This window comes from Tupaia chinensis, unplaced genomic scaffold (assembly GCF_000334495.1).
Source record: "Tupaia chinensis unplaced genomic scaffold, TupChi_1.0 Scaffold148234_1, whole genome shotgun sequence".
In the NCBI taxonomy this organism is placed as follows: Eukaryota; Metazoa; Chordata; class Mammalia; order Scandentia; family Tupaiidae; genus Tupaia; species Tupaia belangeri.
The window spans coordinates 4,674,758-4,695,665 of NW_006208084.1; the positions used below are offsets into that span (position 1 = coordinate 4,674,758).

Here is a 20,908-nt window from a genome sequence, read left to right on the forward strand (position 1 = left end):
ACTTGACAATAGGAACTCAGCTAATAAGAGATCCTGGGGTCAGCAGATGTTGCAGTGGTTAAGGCCCTGGACTTTCATTTGGCCAACCACAGTTTGAGTCCTGGACCTGGCAGCTTGCTTTCTCACTATCCCTTTCTCTCTCTGTGTGTCTTTCTAGTCAAATTAAAAATAACAATAACAACAAATAAATTAAAATAAGTAAATATTTAAGGGAAAAATATCCCAACAACTGGGGTTAGACACCTTAGACACCTAGAACCTTAATGGTGAGGGGAAAGGTGCAGAGTTTGTGCTAAAATGCTTCTTTTCCATTAGGCCAAGAGAAGGGAGGCCCTGAAAAATCACTTGTCAGTACTGGGGTCCTGCAATAAGAGAAGGACAACATGTTGTTTCTATTTTTTGGCCTGTTTAGGCAAAGGCAAACTGGCCTATCCCTCTGCCTACCTGAGCAATAGAAGAGAATGAGTTGAATGACTTCCTTGAAGTTGAGAATTGATTGGGAAGTTGGTGTGGGGGTGGAAAAGAGGGGTATCTGAGTGTTGGTATCACGTACTGCTAGTGGAGACTAGCTTCCCTTGTTACCTGTTCTCCTGGGATGATTTTTCCTTTGGACACATCATCATCTCATTGTGATTATCTGTTGGTTTATTCTTCCAGACCATTGGCTTTGCAAGAATGCTGATTGTGCGTGCTTGCTTGCTTGCTTGCTTGCTTGCTTTCTTCTTTTTCTTTTTCTTTTTCTCTTTCTTTCTTTCTCTCTCTCTTTTTTTTCTTTTGGCAGATAAAAGCTCATTTTATTTGAATAATTACCTGTGTAATTGTCAGTGCTGCTATGTACAGAAAAGAGAAGTGACACTTTATTTGTTGGTCTCTTCCTCTTTGGACAGGATCCCCATGATCCCCTCCCTCTCGGTCTGGAGGCATTGTTCACACTTGCATGCTTCCTTGGCCTTAAACCTGCAGGTCTCTGCCTGGTCAGCCAGGAGCTTCTTGGGGACCTTGTCTACCTTCAGCCTGTGGATGTGCCCCATGAGAACCCACTTGCTCGTGAACGCATTTCCCTTCACCTTCAGTACAGGTGTGACACGTGTGGTGGTCAGTCTTCTTAGACTCACGATATCTCCTGAGCAGCCGAGGCAGGTCCTCACTCTCCTCCTCCAGGTCACCTTCTCTGGCATTCTGGCATTGACTGCACCCTTTCACCTACCTATGCCCACACACCTGTCCTTCTGGTGGGCCAGGGTGTTCTTCCAGCATTGAGCCCAAGAATGGATGGTCACAGGTTTGCAGATGATCAGTCCATCTTTGAACAGCTCCCAGATCTGCCAATGAGAGTTGACATTGTCAATTTCACTACGTTCATTGGGGTCTGACCAGATCTTTTTGCCACAGTAGAGAATGATGTAGGCAAGCCTCTTCTGAACCCTGAGCATACTAATGGCTGCGCCACAGTGGCAAAAAGGCTCCTTTTTTCTTAAAAAAAAATCTCATCCATTGGGGGCCGATAGGTGGTGTGATGGTTAAGGCACTGGACTCCTGCATGGCCAACTGTGATTTGAGTCCCAGAATTGGCAACTTGCGTTCTCACTTTCTCTCTCTCATGACTGCATGTGCCCTATAGTAAATAAATAAATAATAATAAATAAAATTTTTAAAAGAAAGGAAAATATTGGATAGGTGTGCACAAAATGTTAACACTGATTTCATTTTAGTAACAGGATTTCAGGTTACTTTCATTTTCTTCTTTGTAATTTAAAAACGTTCTAAAAAGATGGTAAGTTCTTAAATCAGAAGCATGAAAACCAACACTGCATATTACCACTGTGCTGGGAGCATCCTTGCTAATCAGAACTACTGGGCTTGAGCTCTGTCTCTGCTGCCAGCACCTGTGTGACCTGGCATGTCCTTACAGCATTGACTATCAACTTCCTCAAACTACAGTTGGGGAGAGCCAAAGAACTGAGAGGCTGTGAGGAGTAAGCGGGAAAAATTCACATAGCGCTTGCTACTGGTTGACTGCAAGGGTCGTTGTTTTTATTATTTGAGGAAAATATTTCTTGCCCTGGGCACTATGATGAGATTCTACTGTAAATATGTGCGTAAATTCATTAGAGCATAATGAATACTATTTAAATGTTGAACTTCAGTTTTGCTTAAAATTTGAAGTAAGTGAATGCATGACCAACAGGTGGCAGCATATCCCAGTTTCTTGGTGACAGTTGAGCTGGCCATGGTACCCTAGGCCAACTTTCCCTATCAGAATCTGTTTTCAAAGGAAGATTTCGAGGTTTTCTAATTCAGCTCCTTCAATGTACACATATGGAAACCTGGAGAGGAAATAAGAACAAAGAGCATGACCTCTTCTCTCGCCAGTAAAAGGCAGGGTTGAAGGAATGGGAGAAAACGGTTCTCGTGTGCACTTCACACAGAATTTGCATTATTTCAGCAATATCCCTTTTGAAGCAGACTGGCTTAAGGGTTAGCAGGACTGCAGCCATTTTGAAATGAAGGGAGACCTTTGATGAGAACAATCTAACCAAGTGCTGGGTCATGGGGAGGTCTGATTGAGGAATGGTCAGATGAGAAACCAGGAGTGGATGTTTAAAGAAAAACAAGAGTCAGGATAATCCCCAAGGAAAGCAATTGATTTGGATGGATGGTAATGAGGAATGATTTGCATGTGTTCATATCTGGTGTCTGTGAACACTGAGCACATGCTGAGCTTTTGAGACAGTTGGGTGGTGCTTGCTGAAGAGCTCCCTGCAACCTGGTTGTAGAAGCAAACTCTAAACTCCCTTCTCCAGCCTCCGTCTCTGGTTTCATTGACCATGAGTAGAAGCAATCATAGTTTGCAGAGAACACTATTAGTCAAGCAAACTTAGACTGTCTGGCAGAGACATTTTCTGATTTGCAAATGAAAATATCAATTTGGAAAGAACCTATCTCTTAGTTGTACATAGTAAATGGTGGGTGAGCCTTAAAACAGAGAGAGCTCCCCATACTACACCCCCTTTTAAAGCATTTACTAGGTGGCATTGGGTCTGGTCATATCACTGGATCCTCTCAATAGGGACAAGGCTGATTGCTGCTGTACAGACTAGGAAACAGAGTCTCAGAGAAGAAAATGTCCTCATCAGCAGGGAACATGAGCTCAAATCCACGTTCTTTCATTCCTTCGGTCATTAAAAACAAACATTTATTAACTTCCTGCTATATGTCAGGAGATGGGAGCTCCTGCTACCTCCCGGAGATGCACAGGGCACCTGGGGCTGCACCTCCCAAAGGGCACAGTCTTTGTCCTTCCAGAACTGTAGGACCAGAACTACAAAATGCCACAACCATGCCTTTTTTCTAGCACAAGCACATTTGCATAATGCCCTGCACACATGGCAGGTGCCCAGTAAACATCTGTAATATGTACTGAGCAACCTGGCACATCATCCGCGACCCCTGAGGCCACTGAACTGCAAAGATAGGTTTACTGTATGAGTCAAATATTCCAGGCTTGGAACTACATTTTAAATGTCTATGAATTTAGTTATGTATTTATACCCTCCCTCGCTCAGAAAGTATTTAGGGACTGTAGGATGTCTGCATAGCCAACGGAGCCTTCGTGTTTTACATAGTGGCCCTCAGAGCTCTTTCAAAATGCCCAAGACATACAGAGCTACACAGCCCCATTTGGACTGCTAGATGGCAGTAGCATTACACGCTGTTTTAATTATTTATTTATTTTTAAGAATTTGCTGTAGGGTGCGTGTGCTTGTAGGAGAGAGAGAGAGAGAGAGAGAGAGAGAGAGAGAGAAAGCACTCCTCAGGGGTCAGCCACACTGCAATCCCTTCTCCTGTAAGTTTGAGTGCACATGCACATGCGCTTGGCCTATTTTCCAAGCCCCTGAGTCCCAGACTTGAACTGCACAGTTGGCCATGTGGGATCCAGTTGCCTTCACCACCATGCCACCAGCTGGCCCCCTCACACTTTTTAGACTCTGGTCAGTAAATCTTCCAAATAAAGGAGAAAGGGCTTCCAGAAAAAGCTAGTCTACTTCTCCCATGCTAGATGGAAAAACTGAGGACCCCAAAGGAAAAGGCACCAACCAAGACTGGGTAATTGGTTAAGCCAATCTAAAATGCACTGAATTGTATACGGGCTGCTGGCTTCGATGATTTCATATTTGCAGGACTATTTTCCTTATGGATACATTGAAAAACTATTTTAAATATATCAAAATCTTCGGGAAAAACAAACCCAGCAATATAAGAGAATGAGACATGAGGTTAAAATAAGTCTCCCTCCCACACTGACTTCAGGTCTCCTCTTCCCCCAGAGGAACTTGCTACCAAACTTTTTTTTTTTTTTTTAGGGATGTGTATCATTTTTTTTTTTTGGAGAGGTTTTTGCTACGCGTGCGCTCGCAGACAGACAGAGACATAGAGATAGAAATCACCCCCCAGGGGGGATGGTCACGCCGCAATCCCTTCTCCTCCATTCTCCTCTCGGGATCTTGGGTACGCACGCACATGCGCCCGACGTGAGTTTTAAGCCACAGGGTCTGGGACGCGAACCGCAGTTGACTACGTGGGAGTCCAGCGACATAGCCATTACGCTAACTGCTGGTTCCCAGGGATGTGTATTCTTACCAAAAGAGACAGAAAGAGATAAAAAGTAGAGATGCACCCCTAATGGGGTGTGGTCATGCCATAATCCCTTCTCAATTTCTCCATCCTTTTGGGATTTTGGAAGCACACTCACACATGCCTAGCGTGTTTTTCAAGCCACAAGATCTGGGACTTGAATCACACAGTTGGCCATGTGGACTAGGGCTCCCTTAACCACTAGGTCAAGGGACAGTCCACTACCAAGTTCTCGAATAACTATACAAAGATATTTTAATTAAACATACACATACAACTTTGGTACATTTGTAATTGCCAAACTGTGTGTGTATGATCAGAGAGAGAATTATCTGTGTAGGGTAAAATATAAGCAGAAGAGGGACTCCAGGAAAATGCCTCCTTCACTCTCTCAGTCTTCCCTAAAAAAAAAAAAAGAAAGAAAGAAAGAAAAGAAAAGAAAAGAAAAATCCGTAAAGTGGTTTCCAAATTCTGGAGTGGCTTTATTTTTTATTTATTTTTTTTTATTTACCATTTCTCTGTTGATTTAACAGATTAAAACTCTGCCAGTGGTCCCCATAGTATCGATCTTGGTAAATCCTGCCTTCTGAAGCTCTCTCTGCTGTAATTAAATTACTGTAAATACAATTAGAGAGTCCCTCTAGGTGGTCTGTGTGACACCAGCCCCAGAGGAATTGTCTTGAGATATTTGAACCAAAAGTAAAGAGCAAAGTGGCGGAATCCCCTTAATCTCTGGGGCCAGTCCTTTGAGGATTTGTGGCCATGAAATAACAGGCAGGCGGTTTAGGCAGAGCCAGCGGCACTTTCAGGAGACATTTTTCTCAACCATCACTGGCCTTCAGGGTCAGCGTGGGGGCTCCAGCTTCTATTGCCAGCTTCCTGCCCCCTTCCCCTCCGAGGCCTCCCCTGGTTTCTACCAGTGATTTGCGAATTCTGCTCCCAATCTGAAAGGCCAGCATCTAGGGTAGTTGGTACTTTTGCATAGTGTTGAGAGCTGTTGCTATGTGGTCCACGTGTGTTGCTCAACAAGCTTAAACTTTGCATAGCCCGTGCTAAACTAATTTGCGTCAATTTGTCTACATCATGCCAACAATCGTTCTGAGAGTCCTGAATAGAACATACAAGACTGCTGATAAAGGCCTTCGGAGCAGATGCCGCGGGCCATTCTGCAGGCCTTGCTCTGGCTAGTTCTTCACCATGGTTTCTTCATATCCTAGTGACAATGTTAGTTTTTCCTCTGTGGAGTTAAAACTTTTTTTTTTTTTAAACAAAGGACTGCGCCTATACAACTGGCACTCCAACTGATTTTTTTTTCTTTTTTAAGAAAAATGTGGCTGAATTCTAGCCGCAGTGTCTCCTAATGATTGTGTGTGTGTGTGTGTGTGTGTGTGTGTGTGTACGTAAATTTTGAAGAAGGCAACTAGAGTTCAGTTTTTTTAGAAAGAATGTATGCAGCTGTGACCGGGTGCTTTTCTAATTGTCTATCATTATGTTGGACTAAAATTTTAACCTGAAAATGGATCATCTTTTTAATGGAAAAATTTATTTTTGCAAATAAAGAAATAATTAACATTTTGGACTAAAGATAGCTGAAGTAATATAAGACAACCAAAATGATTTGTGCTATATGAATTCTGGAAAATAATCTCACATTTAGGACACATTTTCATGTTTGTTTGTTTTTAATACACTTTTTAATTTCAAGAAAGACAGTTTTAGCTTTATATTTCCATGTGTTTTCAAAGACAGGCCTGGAGATACATTGATCCAGTCACCCTGGAGAAGGTACCAGACGACCTGGGAGGCTGGTTTACTCTCCATAGGCAATGCCACTAAGTCAATGGCTTAGTCACCTATTTGTGGGCTTATCATTCTGTAATGCCTCTCCCTGTAGTAACCTGTTTTCCCATGGCTAAAACCTGAGGAAAATACTAACTGTCCAAATGTTTACATTTAAGTATTGTGCCACTATGTCTGGTAGGAGAAACTAATAAGAATGTCTTCAATTCAACAAATGAGAATACTGAGTGCCTACTATGTGCACCCGAGCTACAGCAGTGAGCAAACCCATTCTTTGCTTTTGTGGCACCTCAGAAAGAAAACAATACGTAGACAAACCAGTAAACGCCTAGCAGGCCATAGGAGTATCAGGTGGCGGGAAGTCCTAGGAAGAAAAATTACAGGTCACGTGAAAGTTCTGCTTTAGATGCAGAAGTCAGAGACAATGTCACTAATGAGATGGCGTTTAGCAGAAATCCAGGGAGGAAGGGAACACGCCTTGACTCTGTGGCCCGCAGAAGGAATGGTGGGAACCGTGAGCAGTGTTCCGGAGAACAGGGGGTTAGAACAGGGGAGCAAGAAGGTCCCAACGAGATAAGAGTGAAGAGGGATGGCCAATGTGTCAGGGGTCTCGCCTCTATTCAATGTCACCACAAATCCAGAGAACAGCCCACTGGTTCCCACTCTCTGCGGCTATCCTAACCCTCGAGAAAGGTGGGCTGATGACCAATCAGTGGGAGAGTTCAGAGCTGATCAAAAGGTGTATGATTAGATAATCAAAGGCATTCGTAATTTTTATAACGGTAAATTATAACAACATGAGATGTAACTTTTCTATTGATAATCTGACAAAAATTAGAAATCTGAATCATGTCAAGAGTCAACAAAAGTGTGGGGACAGTGGAACCTTCGTACACACTGGTGCAAAGGTAGACAGATACAGCCATTGTAAAGAAACATCTAGAAGTACTTAGGCAAATGAGTACTTGAGCTACCCATGACTCATCAGTCCTGTTCCTAGTGGTCATCTATTCCATGGAAATTCCCAGTAGGGGGCCAGCAGATGGTGTACTGGTTATGTCACTGGACTCCCACACGGCTGACTGCCAGACCTGGTGGCTTGAAAATCATGCCGGACACATGTGCATGCGTGTCCAAGACCCCGGGAAGAGAATGGAGGCGAGGCATTGTGGCATGGCCATCCTCCCCTGGGGGGGAGTGATTTCTCACTTTATCACTCTGTGTCTCTGTCTCTCTCTCCAGAGAACACAAGCATCCTAAGGCAAAAAAAAAAAAAAAACTCTTAAAAAGGAAGAAAAAAGAAAAAAAAATTTCATAACAGAAGAAAGACCACCATAACTTTAGAATTTAAAAAAAGGACTTTGTAAGAAGCTCTTGCAGGAAGAAAAGAAGGAGGTGCTCACCAGCCAGGGCTTGAAACAATCACGCCCTGCCTCCATATCCCGTTAACACTGTAAGTGTTCTCTTCGCCACAGGCACAGCCTGTGACCCCCTCCAGGCACTAGTGTTGCTCTCATGTAGGCCGGAGGGCTGGCGGCTTACCACAGCACCAAGGCTGACAACCACCTCTCCCTCCCTGACCCCACAGTGGTCAACTTGAGGCTGCTTCCCTCCTTGTCCTTCCGGGAGGCCTGAGGGACTCTCTCCAAGTCAGAGATCATGAAACCTCCAACTCCAGGAGCTAAGGCTGAAAAGCAGATCATCCTCAAAATGCACAGGGCCAATGCACAAATGGAGGTCTGTCTCCCACCCTGCGGAGGTAAAATGAGTAAATCGAACAGTTCAGTATATTCTCTCTACCCATTTTGACAAACATGCCTGCATGACAACATAGAAGGCGATGTTTGAATTTAAAATGTTTAGATTCCCCGGAGTGTGAAGGAGCCATCTCCCAGCCTAGGCCTGCTCCTCTGCTCTTTGCTCTGCAGGTTCCAGCCTGCACCGGGAGGGGGAGGACACCGGCCTGCATGGCCATGCTCCACGCATCCCCGTGCCTCGGTGAAGAGCTGCCACCGCTCAGGCAGAGGGCACGCTTTCTAGCAGCACTTCTTTTTTCCAGAAGGCTAGACGGAGGGAAGAGGCCTGCACAGGCCCTGTTATAGCTGAACTTGGTATATTTCAGAGTCCACAGTACCCAGAGGAGGTTACAGGCTCCAGGTGAGTGTGTTCCTTTGCCCCTGTGGATTCCTTGTCCCTGAAAAAAGATACAGTCAGAAGAAGGCCAGAATGGAGCCCTGTAACTCAAGGAGACCAGGGCAGGGTCTCCTCTTGCCTGGACATAAGGATGGTACTTCTAGAATGTAGACTTTTCTAGAACAGTGGGAACCATGATGGATTAAACACAGTGTTATGGCAATAAACCTAGAGATAATAGAAATAGAATAATTTTGGGACCAGCAGATGGTATAATGGTTACGTCACTAGACTCCCACGTAGTCCACCACATTTCGAGTGCCAGATCCGGTGGCTTAAAACTCACACTGGATGCATATACGTGCGTGCCCAAGATCCTGAGAGAATGGAGGAGAAGGGATTGTGGCATGGCCAACCCTCTGGGCGGTGATTTCTCACTTTCTATCTCTGTCTCTCTGGTGAGAGCACGTGCCCTATAACAACAACAATAACAACAACAAAAACTCTTAAAAAAAAAAAAAAGAAAAATGAAATATAGCCATTCCGAAGCAATTAAAACTCAAGCTGCTGGGGCCAGCAGGTGGTGTGGAAGTTAAGGTGGCTGGATTCCACCTGGTCAACTATGCAGTTCGAGTCTTAGACCCAGCAGCTTGAAAATCACACCAGGCATGTATGCATGCTTGCCCAAAATCCCAAGAGGAGAATGGAGGAGAAGGGATTGTGTGTGGCCATCTGCTCTGGGGGTGATTTCTTGCTTTCCCTCTTTCTCTTTCTCTGGTGAGCACATGTGTCTTGTAGCAAACTGAGGGGGAAAACGGCAAACTGCTCAAAGTGCTGAAAGATACTCCTTACTAATAACTATGGAGCTCTGGGCCAGTCTGTTCAACCTCACTAGGTTTCGGTCTCTCCATCTGTAAAACGAACGGATTAGACAAGATTAATCATCTCAAAGTCCCTTTTCTTAGGACTTCAGTTTTTCTGTCACTAAGGCATGTGAGTTGAACCAGGCCAGGAATCCTCAACTCAGGCTCCCCCAAGGGCTCTCCCTCCCATCCCGCATTTAAATCAGCATCTCTCTTTCCCCCACAGCCCAGATTCTTGCCATAAGGCACATATGCTCACTGGTGAGAGAAAGAGAGGGCAAGTGAGAGTGAGAAATCACCCCCAGGGGGATGGCCACACCACAATCCCTTCTCCTCCATTCTCCTTTTGGGATTTTGGGCACACATGTACTTACACCAGGAGTGATTTTCAAGCTGCGGGGTCTGGGACTCAAATGTTGGTTGGCCAGCAGGAGTCCAGCACCTTACCTACCACGCCACCTGCTGGCCCTCAGCATCTCATTTTTTAAAGTGCCCCAGATGATTCTAAGTGCAGCCAGGATGGATTGAGATCCGCTGGACCTGACAACATCTCAGAGCGCCCTCTCAGCCTCCCCCAGAGCGTCTCCATCTGTACACGCAGCGCATGGAGTGTCTCATCTGTCCCTCAGCTTCCCTGATTTCCAGGACTGGAGTCCACACAGAGACTTAGGGCTCTAACAAGCAGGGTTTTGTCAGAAGAACCATGGGCTCCAAGGGAGGCCCTGGTCATGGGGTCACCTGTGGTTGTGTGAAGCAGCAGGGGCAGGAGATGGGGTTGGAGGCCTGGGCAGACAGGTGCTGCTAATGAGAACCAGCCCATGGGGCTGCCAAGGTCGGCCTTGGCACGGAGGAGGAGCCTCTTAACCAGCGTGAATGGGTGGGTGCTTTCTGGCAGCTCCTCGGGCTGCCGGCACCTGCAGGTCGGGGCTTCTTGGCAGGTGAGGAGGAGCGCGGAGAATAGGGCTTTTCTCGTGCTGTTCCCAAAACAACCCCTCTTGACATCCGGGGAGAGGAGGAGTGGAAAAGACAAGCCACTGCGTGTTCCTCTGTCTGTGAGAGCCTCGCCGGCGGGAGGCAGGGAAGGGAGTCGGGGCTGAAGTGCTACTTTCCAGCCCCACGTCCGGAGCTTAGCATGTTCCGGGCACCGTGAATGAGACTGGCTGATGCTTTGTACTCAATGTAAAGTGGCCTCTTTTCACACGGCTGGCACAGGGGGCCGATCACCAGCATCCAGAGCTCTCCGGGAGCTTGGCAGGGCCAAGAGTGGGGCCTGAATTGTGGCTCTGTGGGGTAGCGCGGACAAAGCCGCCCGCCTGGGGAAGCTGTCGCTGTAAGGCAGGACTCTTCAGCCCTGGACGTGCTAAGTTCCCTCTGCCAGCCCCGGCTCTGCCACTGCCCACCCCTCCTGGGGCTCAGGTCCTAAATGCAAAGACCCCAGATTCCAAAGCACACTCCAGAGCATGAGATCTCAGTTGGGGAGATGCCTCCTGAATACCAAAATATCAGAATGTTCTGGAAAGAATTCCACAGTTGGTATAAACAACAAGAGAGAATACTGTAAAGAAGACTGTTCTCGAAAATCTGAGGTTAAACTCGAAGTGATCTTCACGTACTTATACCTGCTCTGTGCTGGATTTTTTTTCCCGTAGACCTCATCTTTCTAGATTCTTAAAATAACCAAGTAATGAGGTACTACTTTGTTCCCCTCCCCCATCTTATAGTTGAGGAAATGCTGAAGTTCAAGGAAGTAAAACAGCTTTTTCAAGTTTGGACAGTCAGAATTCAAACTCAGCTCTAATTCTAAGGCCTAAACTTCTCTCTGTATTTATTTACTTGCAGGCATTCATTGTACATCAATACAGTATACAAAATGAGACTTTTCCACCCAGAGTACATCATGTATCAGCTCAATAAAGGATATTACCATACATGCTATCATCAATAAATAGTTTTCTATTTCTTGTTTCTTATATATTTTGCTCCCCCCTCCTTGATTCCCTGCCTCTCAGCCTCTGCCAGTTCCCTCCTTATCCCAAACTGTCTCTGGTATCTACGGTTGTTCTACAGTTGTTTCCCAAGACGGTTTTTTTTTTTTTTTCACATTTTATTGATTCTCTGAAGATCTTAACTAAGTTGAAAACTTTCAATAGCAGGGACCAGCAGTTAGTGTAATGGTTATGTTGCTGGACTCCCATGTAGTCGACCAGGATCGCGTCCCAGGCCCGGTGGCTTAAAACTCACGTTGGGCACATGTGCGTGTGTGCCCAAGATCCTGAGAGGAGAATGAAGGAGAAGGGATTGCAGCGTGGCCATCCCCCGGGAGGTGATTTCTCTCTTTCTATCTCTCTGTCTCTCTGTCTGGCAAGGGCATGCACCCTATAGTAAAAACCTCTCAAAAAAAAAAAAAACTTTTGATAGCAATCACAGATTTTATTTATATAAATATATATATAAAATACATGCCTGACTCTAGGTGTAAACCTCTGAATAAAGTGAACATTCTATAAAGTAGTACCTCGCTGGGGCTATATAGTTTCCTGCAGTCATTAAATAGATATTAATAGGTATTTTTAATGCATTTTCTAATTTCAAGAAAAACAGTTTTAGTTTTAATAGATCAAGATTTTAAAAATGTTAAGAGAAATTTGCTTAAAACTTAAAGCCAGGAAAACGGTTAGGATTCAGTTCAAATAGTAGGTAGATGCACCTATCAACAGTTCAAGGGGAGACAGACATCCTTAAATATGGAAATCAAAGCATTGAAGAAAATCAGTAATGTTTTAGTCTAAAGTCAAATTCTATTTCACTAGTTCAGACTCATGTAATTAATATCTCTTCTACTGAATTTGCAGTGTTACCGTAGTCTGATCTTTCCATTTAAATCCTGGAAGTTAACATTCAACATTATTATTGCCCATATGGAGGATAATCTTGCTGGATACAGTATTCTTGGTTGAAATTGTTTTTCACTTAACACTTCGAATATATTTTCCCATTCTTTCCTTGCTTGCATTGTTTCTGATGAAAGCTCTGACATTAGCCTGATGGGAACTTTTGAAAGTAACTTGATGTTTCTCTCTTGCCGATTTTTGTATCTTGTCTCTGTGGTTTTGGTCAATCTAGCTATAATGTGCCTTGGGGGAGATCTTCTTGGGTTGAATCTATTCGGGGTCCTTTGTATTTCTTGGGTCTGGATATTTGAGTGCCTCTCAAGATATGGAAAGGTTTCTTCCAGGATTTCATGGAACGGATTATCAATGCCCTTATTAGTTTCTTCACCTTCTGGGATACCGATAATTTGGTTTAATGGTATCTAGTATTACTCGTATGTTATTCTCATTTGGGGGGTTATTTTCTGTCTTTTTGGTGAATTTTTCTAGGTTAGAGATTCTATCTTCTGAGATCCCAAAGAACCTCTACTAGGCTTTCCATTTATACAAAGTTCAAAATGAAGCAAAAGTTCTGGGTGTTTGTACTCCCTTCCTCTCCAATGGCTCTACCCAGGTGGTTACCCATGTCTTGCCTGGGTGCAGGGAACAGAAAGCTGGAAGAGAAAAGACGAGTTCAGTTTGCCATGGGACTATTGGGAACAATTCAACACAAGCCACCCGAAGAGCTGGTCAATGAATGGTCATTGGAGATAAGAAAGGAAATGAGAATCATTGACAGGCAAATAAGAGATATTCAAAGGGAAAAAGAGAAGGTGAAACAATCTGTGAAACAATCTGCTGCCAAGGAAGGTCAGAAGGATGTCTGTGTGGTTCTGGCCAAAGACATGATCAGGTCATGGAAGGCCATGAGCAAGCTCTCTGCATCCACACTCGGAGCTCATGGGGATGAAGAACCAGCTTGCTGTCCTGCAAGTGGCTGGCTTCCTGCAGAGGGCACAGAAGTGATGAAGACCATGGAAAGCCTTGTGAAGATCCCAGAAATCCAGACTGCCATGCAGGAGCTGTCCAAAGAGATGGTGAAGGCTGGAATAGAAGAGATGTTAGAGGACATTTTTGAAAGCATGGATGATCAGGAAGAAATGGAGGAAGAGGCAGAAATGGAAATTGACAAAATTCTGTTTGAAATTACAGCAGGGGCCTTGGGCAAAGCACCTAGTCAAGTTACTGACGCACTTCCAGAGCCTGAACTCCAGGGGCTATGGCTGATTCAGAGGAAGAGGAAGAAGGCCTGGAGGCCATGTAGTCCTGGCTGACCATGCTCCACAGCTAGGGGCTGCCCAGCTGGGCCTTGGGCTCTCCTCATGGCTTGCTGTGTGGTCATCCCCCTGGAGGTAACCACACTACTCTGAAGAGCTGCCATCTTAGTGTCTCTTGCACTACTCCTGTCATGAGAGATTGCATTTTGGAGAAGGTTCTCTGCTAATATCTCTTCACTCTCTGGTGATGCCTTGGGTTCTCAAAGAAATTGTTCTTACAAAGGTGGTGTAATTAAATGCCGCATTTTCAGGAGTATAAATAGAAGTCCCCACTTAAGATATACTGGATGTCTGCACTCTATAGCAGAAGCTGAAAGATCAGAAGGTCTGACAGTAGGGAGGCTGACTGTAGATGAAGACAGTATGGAAGGGGGTGGGTAACGGGATAGATAATAGGGATGGGAAGGAGGGCATCGGGGAAAAAACAGACAAAACATTTAATAGACACAAAACTAAGGAGTTGTCTGTTGATGATGTATATGGTAATGTCTTTGACTTGACTAATAGCATTGTGTCCATGCTGGGAAAAAACATGTTGTACACTATAAAGATATACAGTGATTAAATGTAAATAAAAAATAATAAAATTTAAAAATAATTAAGAAAAAAGTAAAAAAATAAAAGAAGAAAGTAAGCAAAAGTAAATCACTTTTTCAGATTGTATAGTGGTATGGTAAAACTATTAGAAAGGTTTGGGTGTTGGATGGTGGTGATGCTTGGAGAGGTTGACCCACTTGGGAAGATTTCAAGTTCCTATTTCAGAGGCCTCCCTGAGTAGGCGGGCATGCAGGTGCCCAGGAGCCAGGGCTGGCTGAGGCTGGGGGTGGGTCATGGCATTGACATCCTGTTGGAGGTGTTGTTCCTCTGTCTCTCTCTGTTTCTGTCACTCGTGGAAGTAGAAAATTTAACAAAAAAAGTGCGAACACCTTTTGATTAAGCGATTAACCTTGGGAAAGGGGTGGCGAAGGGGTGGTTCACAATCAGAAAGGCGTTTAAGAGAGTTTCTGGAGTGCTGGCTTGGGGCTGCACAGGCATGTACGTGATGATAATTCATTTGTCATCTTTGTGGGGTTTTTTTGCTTTAAATTTTTCCCATAGAGGCTTTTAGAGAGACAGAGAAAGGATATGTGAGATATCACCACCGGAGGGGATGACCACACAGCAATCTCTTCTCTGTCATTTTCTTCTTGGGATTTTGGACACACACACACAAACACACACACACGCACTTGGCGTATTTTTCACACCAACTCTGGCCATGTGGAATCCAGTCTTAACCAACACACTTCTCAGACTGTTACGGAGTGGGACTAGAATTTGAATTTGGGTCTCCTTGTACCTTCCACCAGGTGGATTCATAGTCACAAAACCTCCAGCGGTTTGACCTAAATTCCCTCTGGGCCAGGGGTTCTGGACCTGAGGTATACAGACTCTCTCAGGGGCCTTCTACAGAGGATGCTGCTTGTACAGTTGTGTGCACATGTGCCTTTTTCTGGGGAGTGGTTCCTATATCCTTTAAAGAGTTCTAGAGTGGAGGATGGCAAGTGGCATGGTAGTTAAAGGCGCTGGACTCCCACGTGGCTCACCATGGGGAGAATCCTGGACCTGGTGACTTGCTTTCTCACTTTCCCTCTCTCTCTTGCTCTCTCTCTCTCCTTCTAACCCCCTCTGGTCAAATTTAAATAAATAAATAAAGTTAATAAAATAATTCTTTCAAAACATTTTTCTGAGAGTTTTTTTTGTTTTTTTTTTTTTTTTTTTTTTGAGAGGTTTTTGCTATAGGGCGTGTGCGCTCGCCAAACAGACAGAGAGAGACAGAGACACTGCTGGTTGTGAGCTCAGAGACTCCAGGCTGAAGGGTACCAGACTCCTGAAGAGGAATTTGATTATCTAAGGCCTCACCAATTAAGAATGTCCATGAGATGATCACGCCCTCTTGAACCAATCACTGAACTGATCATGCGCCTGGGACCTCTGCCCCTAATTTTGCCCTTAAAAACGGATGTGGGGAATATCTTCGGAGAGACCGGGTCTTTTCAGCATGAGCTGCCCGCTCTCCTTGCTTTGCGCTTTGCAATAAAGCTGTACTTTCCTTCATCACACCATGTGCCTATGGCTTGGTTTTATAGCGCTTGGGCGAGCGAACCTGATTTGAGTTCGGAAACACACTTGCCAGAAAGACAGAGAGACAGAGAGAGAAAGCGAGAAATCACCCCCCAGGGGGGATGGCCACGCTGCAATCCCTTCTCCTCCATTCTCCTCTCGGGATCCTGGGCACGCACGCACACGCGCCCGGCGTGAGTTTAAGCCACTGGGACCGGGCCTCAAACCACGGTCGACTACGTGGGAGTCCAGCGACATAGCCATTACGCTAACTGCTGGTCCCTCAAAATATTCTTTAAAAAAAGATTTTTTGAGTGATCTTGTGAATCAAAAACTCATTGTTAGACTCTACTCAACTGACTTAAGCAAAAATATTGGGTTGTTGGGATGCCTTTTTACATAGAAAAAACACATCATGACTTTCCTGACAACATAAGAATAAAATAATAATAATAATAAAGGAAAGGTGAGGCAACCCGACCTGAACAGGGCCCTGGAAGCCTGGGGCTGGGTTACTCCCTGTGCCACTCCTGTGCCACACTTCTCTCTGTCCCGCAGTGTCTGCCCTTCAGCCCTGTCTGTGCCATTTCAGCTGGGACCAGGGCCTGTGGGCACTGGTGTTACTCCAAGGCTCTGAGCATGGGTGGGATGGGCAGCTTCTGGAAGCAGGGGTAGGCCATGCAAGCATCCAAAAAGGGTCTGCCGTGGCTAGGACATGAAGACTCCACAATGCCTGGGATTTGAGATGGGCTTCCGAAGTCGCGGCCCTCTAGGTTACCCCGTAGGTACCCAGGCCTCTTTCCAGCTCATTCCAGTTTTTCAAAGATTCAGATGAGGGTCCGGAAGCTTGGTGACTGTTCAGTGCTCACATCCACGGATTGGGCGGTTCCCACTTGCTCGCCCCTCCAAGCACCAAGGGGTTTATTTGCATATGGCTTCCCGCAGCTCCTTTTCCTCTTTGTTCCACCTCACCAGGGCCTGAAGGGCAGTTGCCTACCACAAAGAGGTAAGAAACTCCCACCTCCTTTTCAACTGCTAAATGAGTTTCTGCTTTGCTCCTGCTCTGGAAACGTAATCTGCTGAGACCCTCATCAATAGGAGACCTGATGTAGAATTTCAGAAATAAATATTTTTTTAAGAATTATTTTCATTTTATTTATTCATTAATTTATTTTAATTTGACCAGAGAGAGACGGGGAGGGGGTGTAGAAAACGAGAAAACAAGCCACCAGGTCCAAGACTCGAACCGTGGTTGGCCATGTAGACGTGTCCAGCACTCTAACCACCACATTCATTTATTTAAATTTTGACCAGAGAGAGACACAGGGAGAGAGAGAGAGAGAGAAGGAAAGTGAGAAAGGAAGCCACCAGGTCTGGGACTCAAACCGTTGTCGGCCATATGGGAGTGTCCAGCGCCTTAACCACCATGCCACCTGTTGGTCCCCAGAGATAAATCTTAACAGGCCAATTTCTTTCCTTTTTAAAGATATATCATTTAATTTCATTTCTTTATTGTTATTATTCAATTTGACCAGAGAATGAGAGAGAGGGAGAGTGAGAAAACAAGCTGCCAGGTCTGGGATTCGAACCGTGGTCAACCATATGGGAGTCCAGTGCCTTAACCACCATGTCACTTGCCAGCCCCTTAACTGGTTAATTTCTAACTGGAGTCTCAAAGTCAGCCTTGGGGTATAGGCTCCTGGGGGTGGGGATAGCTGAGTATCTGTCATTCAGGTTCTTCTGTAAATGCCTAGAGTGACTTGGCAGGTCACCCTGTCCCAGTTGTCCTAGATGTTGGTATGACAGGAGGACTAGATCTCTGAATTTTACTCTGGCTCTGATTCCGTAAGCTTTTAAGACTTCTTTAGGGCCAGCCCAGCAGCCTAGTGCTTAAGGGAGCCAAGATCCCACATGGCTGACTGCAGTTTGAATCCTCGGGGCTTGAGGAACATGCCAGGCACACGTACATGTGTAACCCCAAGTCCTGACAGGATGGAGAAATGGAAGAGAAGGGGTTGCAGTGTGAACAGACTCCATGACAAGCAGAAAGGGGCTTGGGGAGGTGCCTTCTCTCTGTGTCTAGTGAGTGCATGCTGCCTCTGGCAATTAAAAACATGACTTCTAATCTCAGACATGATGTTTTTTATTAAGAAGTAATCGTATTTTTATTTTAAGAATTATTTTTATTTAACTTTATTATTTATTTATTTTAATTTGACCAGAGAGGGACAGTGTGTGTGTGTGTGTGTGTGTGTGAGAGAGAGAGAGAGAGAGAGAGAGAGAGAGAGAGAGAGAGAGAGAAGAGAGAGAGAGAGAGAGAGAAAGTGAGAAAGCAAGCCACTAGGTCTGGGATTCGAACTGCAGTCAGCCTTGTGGGAGTTCAGCACCCTTAAACAACATGCCACTTACTAGCCCCTATTATTATTATTTTTACTTTGCTATAAGGCATGTGCACTCACCAGAGAGAGAAAGAGGGAGAGAGAGAGAGGGAGAGAGAGAGGGGAAGTGAGAAAGCAAGCTGCCAGGTTCAGGGCTGGAACAGCAGTTGGCCATATCGGAGTCCAGCACGTCAACCTCCATGCCACCTGCTGGTCCCCGTAATGTGTTTTGATAAGGTTTTTAGTCTGAGAGGCAGCCCAGGGCTTTCTGGGTTCACATAACTGTGGGAAACAGGAGTTCGACATGCCTCAGAGGAACACAGGATCAGAGATCTCTGTCACACACTGTCTCCCTTCGTGCCTCTCTTTGTGGGTGTCATTTTCTCAGATGAGCTTTCTCTACTGGACTGGAAGCATGGCCGTCAGCACTTTGTGTGTCTCCTGTCTTTTCTGCAGAAGAGAGATTGACTCTCTCCCACTTTTCATTCAAGAAATCTTTGGGATCGGCCCAGACACTGTGGTGCAGTAGTGAAGCAGGTGCCCTGCCAGGCTGGAAGCCACACGGCCGGCCATGGGCTGGATCCCCATGTTGGCCTGCAGGCACCCTGAGCCTTGCATGGAACCCCCGATCACGGAGAGCTGGGGAATGGAGACGGCAGCGTGGCAAGCCCTGCTGAGGGGGCTTCTCTCTCATTCTCTCTTTCTCATTCTCTTTCTTTCTCCTTTTTCTCTTTCGCATATGTGCTCTCTAGAATAAAAAGGAAATATAAATAAATACCTCTTAGGGATGGTTCAGTCAAGACAGGTTGGGAAACGCTACAGAAAAACTCCCCCACAATCATGGTGCGGCAAGGTTATTGCAGCGGGCAGTGGGGCCGGCGTGCAGAGGGTCAAAGAATTTACCGGAGGAGGACATGTGAGCAGGAGGCTTCTAGAGCTCAGGCAAGAGTACCCGGGTGAGACCTGAGCAGATCTGCCCCTACTGACAGGAAGAATCTTTTTTTAGTTTTTCAGGTTTGTTTTTTTTTTTCCAAACAGGCATGTAAGCTTGCTGCTGAAAGAGAGAAACAAGAGAGGAATAATGTGAAATCACCCCCCAGGGGGATGACAACGCTGCAATCCCTTTTCCTCCATTCTCCTCTTGGGATTGTAGGCACTCACGCACCAATGCCTGGCATGATTTTCAAGCCTCTGGGTCCAGAACTCTTACCATGGTTGACTACGTGGGAGTCCAGTGCCCTAACCATTACACTATCTGCTAACACCAGGAGGGTCTTTTTATTTTTGATGGGCTTGAGGGGCAGCAGTTGGTGGTGTGGTGGGTAAGGTGCTAGATTCTCACATAGTCAACCATGGTAAGAGTCCTGAACCCGGCGGCTTGAAAAACATGGTGGGCGTGCATGCACATGTGCCCCAAACCTCAAGAGGAGAAGGGATTGTGGTGTGGCCATCCTCTTTCTCTGTCTCTTCCCCACAAGCACATGCACCCTATGGCAAAACCTAAAAGAAAAAAAAGGTTTCAATTGTAGGAGAGGGTGTAATAAAAAGTGCATACTCAGGCCTGGTGGGGGTGGTTTCTCAGGAATTTAGAGGTGTTTATCAGCTGCAGGTGATTGCTGGAAGGGATGCCAAGGCAGGAAATTCTTTTAAAAAACTTACATGATTATATTACAAATACCACAGTCAGGAAATGAAGATTGATACAGTTCATTGTATACAGATTTCATTGGCTTTAACACTTGCATGTGCACACGTGTTTAGTCCTATGCAGCGCTATCACACATACAAGTTGCTTTTTAAAGTAACTTAATGCTTAATTTTATGTATTGATTCTTTTTGTTTATGAACCAGAGGGCACGCGTGCTTACTAGAGAGGAGAGGGACAAAGCATCCCCCAGCAGGCATGGTCACGCTGCGACCCCTTCTCCTTTTCCCCATCATGTGGGGATTAGGCAGCCCACCCCCACACAGCCTGTTTTTCAGGCCACCGGGGCTGGAAGTCCAACCTCACCGTCTCCACCATGTGGGAGTAGCTCCCTTAACCATTAGGCCTCCAGACCAGTCCGATGTTTAAATATTTAAAAAATATTATTTACCTAATCATAAGAATTGATTTGAAATAGAAATGAATAAAGATGCTTATAATCTCGTACTTAAGATTCGCCTTTTGTTCTGAAGGCAGAAAAGCGCTCTGCATCGGTTAATAACGAACATTTTCCTAAAGCCCAGCGTCCGGGTGGAGGACGGCCTGGTTGGGAGGCGCCGCCCCACCGACGGGAGCTGTTCTCCGACTTGGACCTGGGGACACTGACAACTTACTGGGAGGAGACCCCTCACCTTGACGCCTTGCCCATGCGCTCACACCACCCCCAAGTCGGGCCCGCCAGAAACTTGGCTGACTTGTGGAACATGGTGAGTTAAGAATGCCCAATGGTAAGCGGGCAAGGCTTCCCTTCCCTCTCTGGGCAGCCACCCCGTGGGCAGCGGCTGGGCTGCTCTTCCGGCCCCTGCCATCTGGCCATCTGGCCGGCTGCAGCGCTGGAGCTGCTGGGGCAGCGTCAGCTTTCATCCCTCCCAGACCTCGGGGTCTGCACCGTGGGGAGCCGCCCGGGCCAGCGATTTCGAGGACCTCCGTCTTTTCTCAGACCGCTGGCTCCGGACCGGCCTCCTGCGATGAGAAGGCGGAAGAGGGATGTCGGCCTGGGAAGAGGATGGCACCGCGGAACAAGCAGCCAGCCACCACTTTCAACCCCCGGCAAGGGAAAGGGCGCGGCCCGGCGGGGGAGGCG

General features: G+C 45.9%; 2 pseudogenes; one reads left to right on the forward strand and one right to left on the reverse strand.

Moving 5' to 3' along the window:
* Positions 1 to 857: 857 nt before the first annotated feature.
* Positions 858 to 5,594, reverse strand: LOC102475542 (60S ribosomal protein L19-like; annotated as a pseudogene).
* Positions 5,595 to 13,005: 7,411 nt separating this feature from the next.
* On the forward strand, positions 13,006 to 13,625 carry LOC102499205 (charged multivesicular body protein 3 pseudogene; annotated as a pseudogene).
* The last annotated feature ends 7,283 nt before the right edge of the window (positions 13,626 to 20,908 follow it).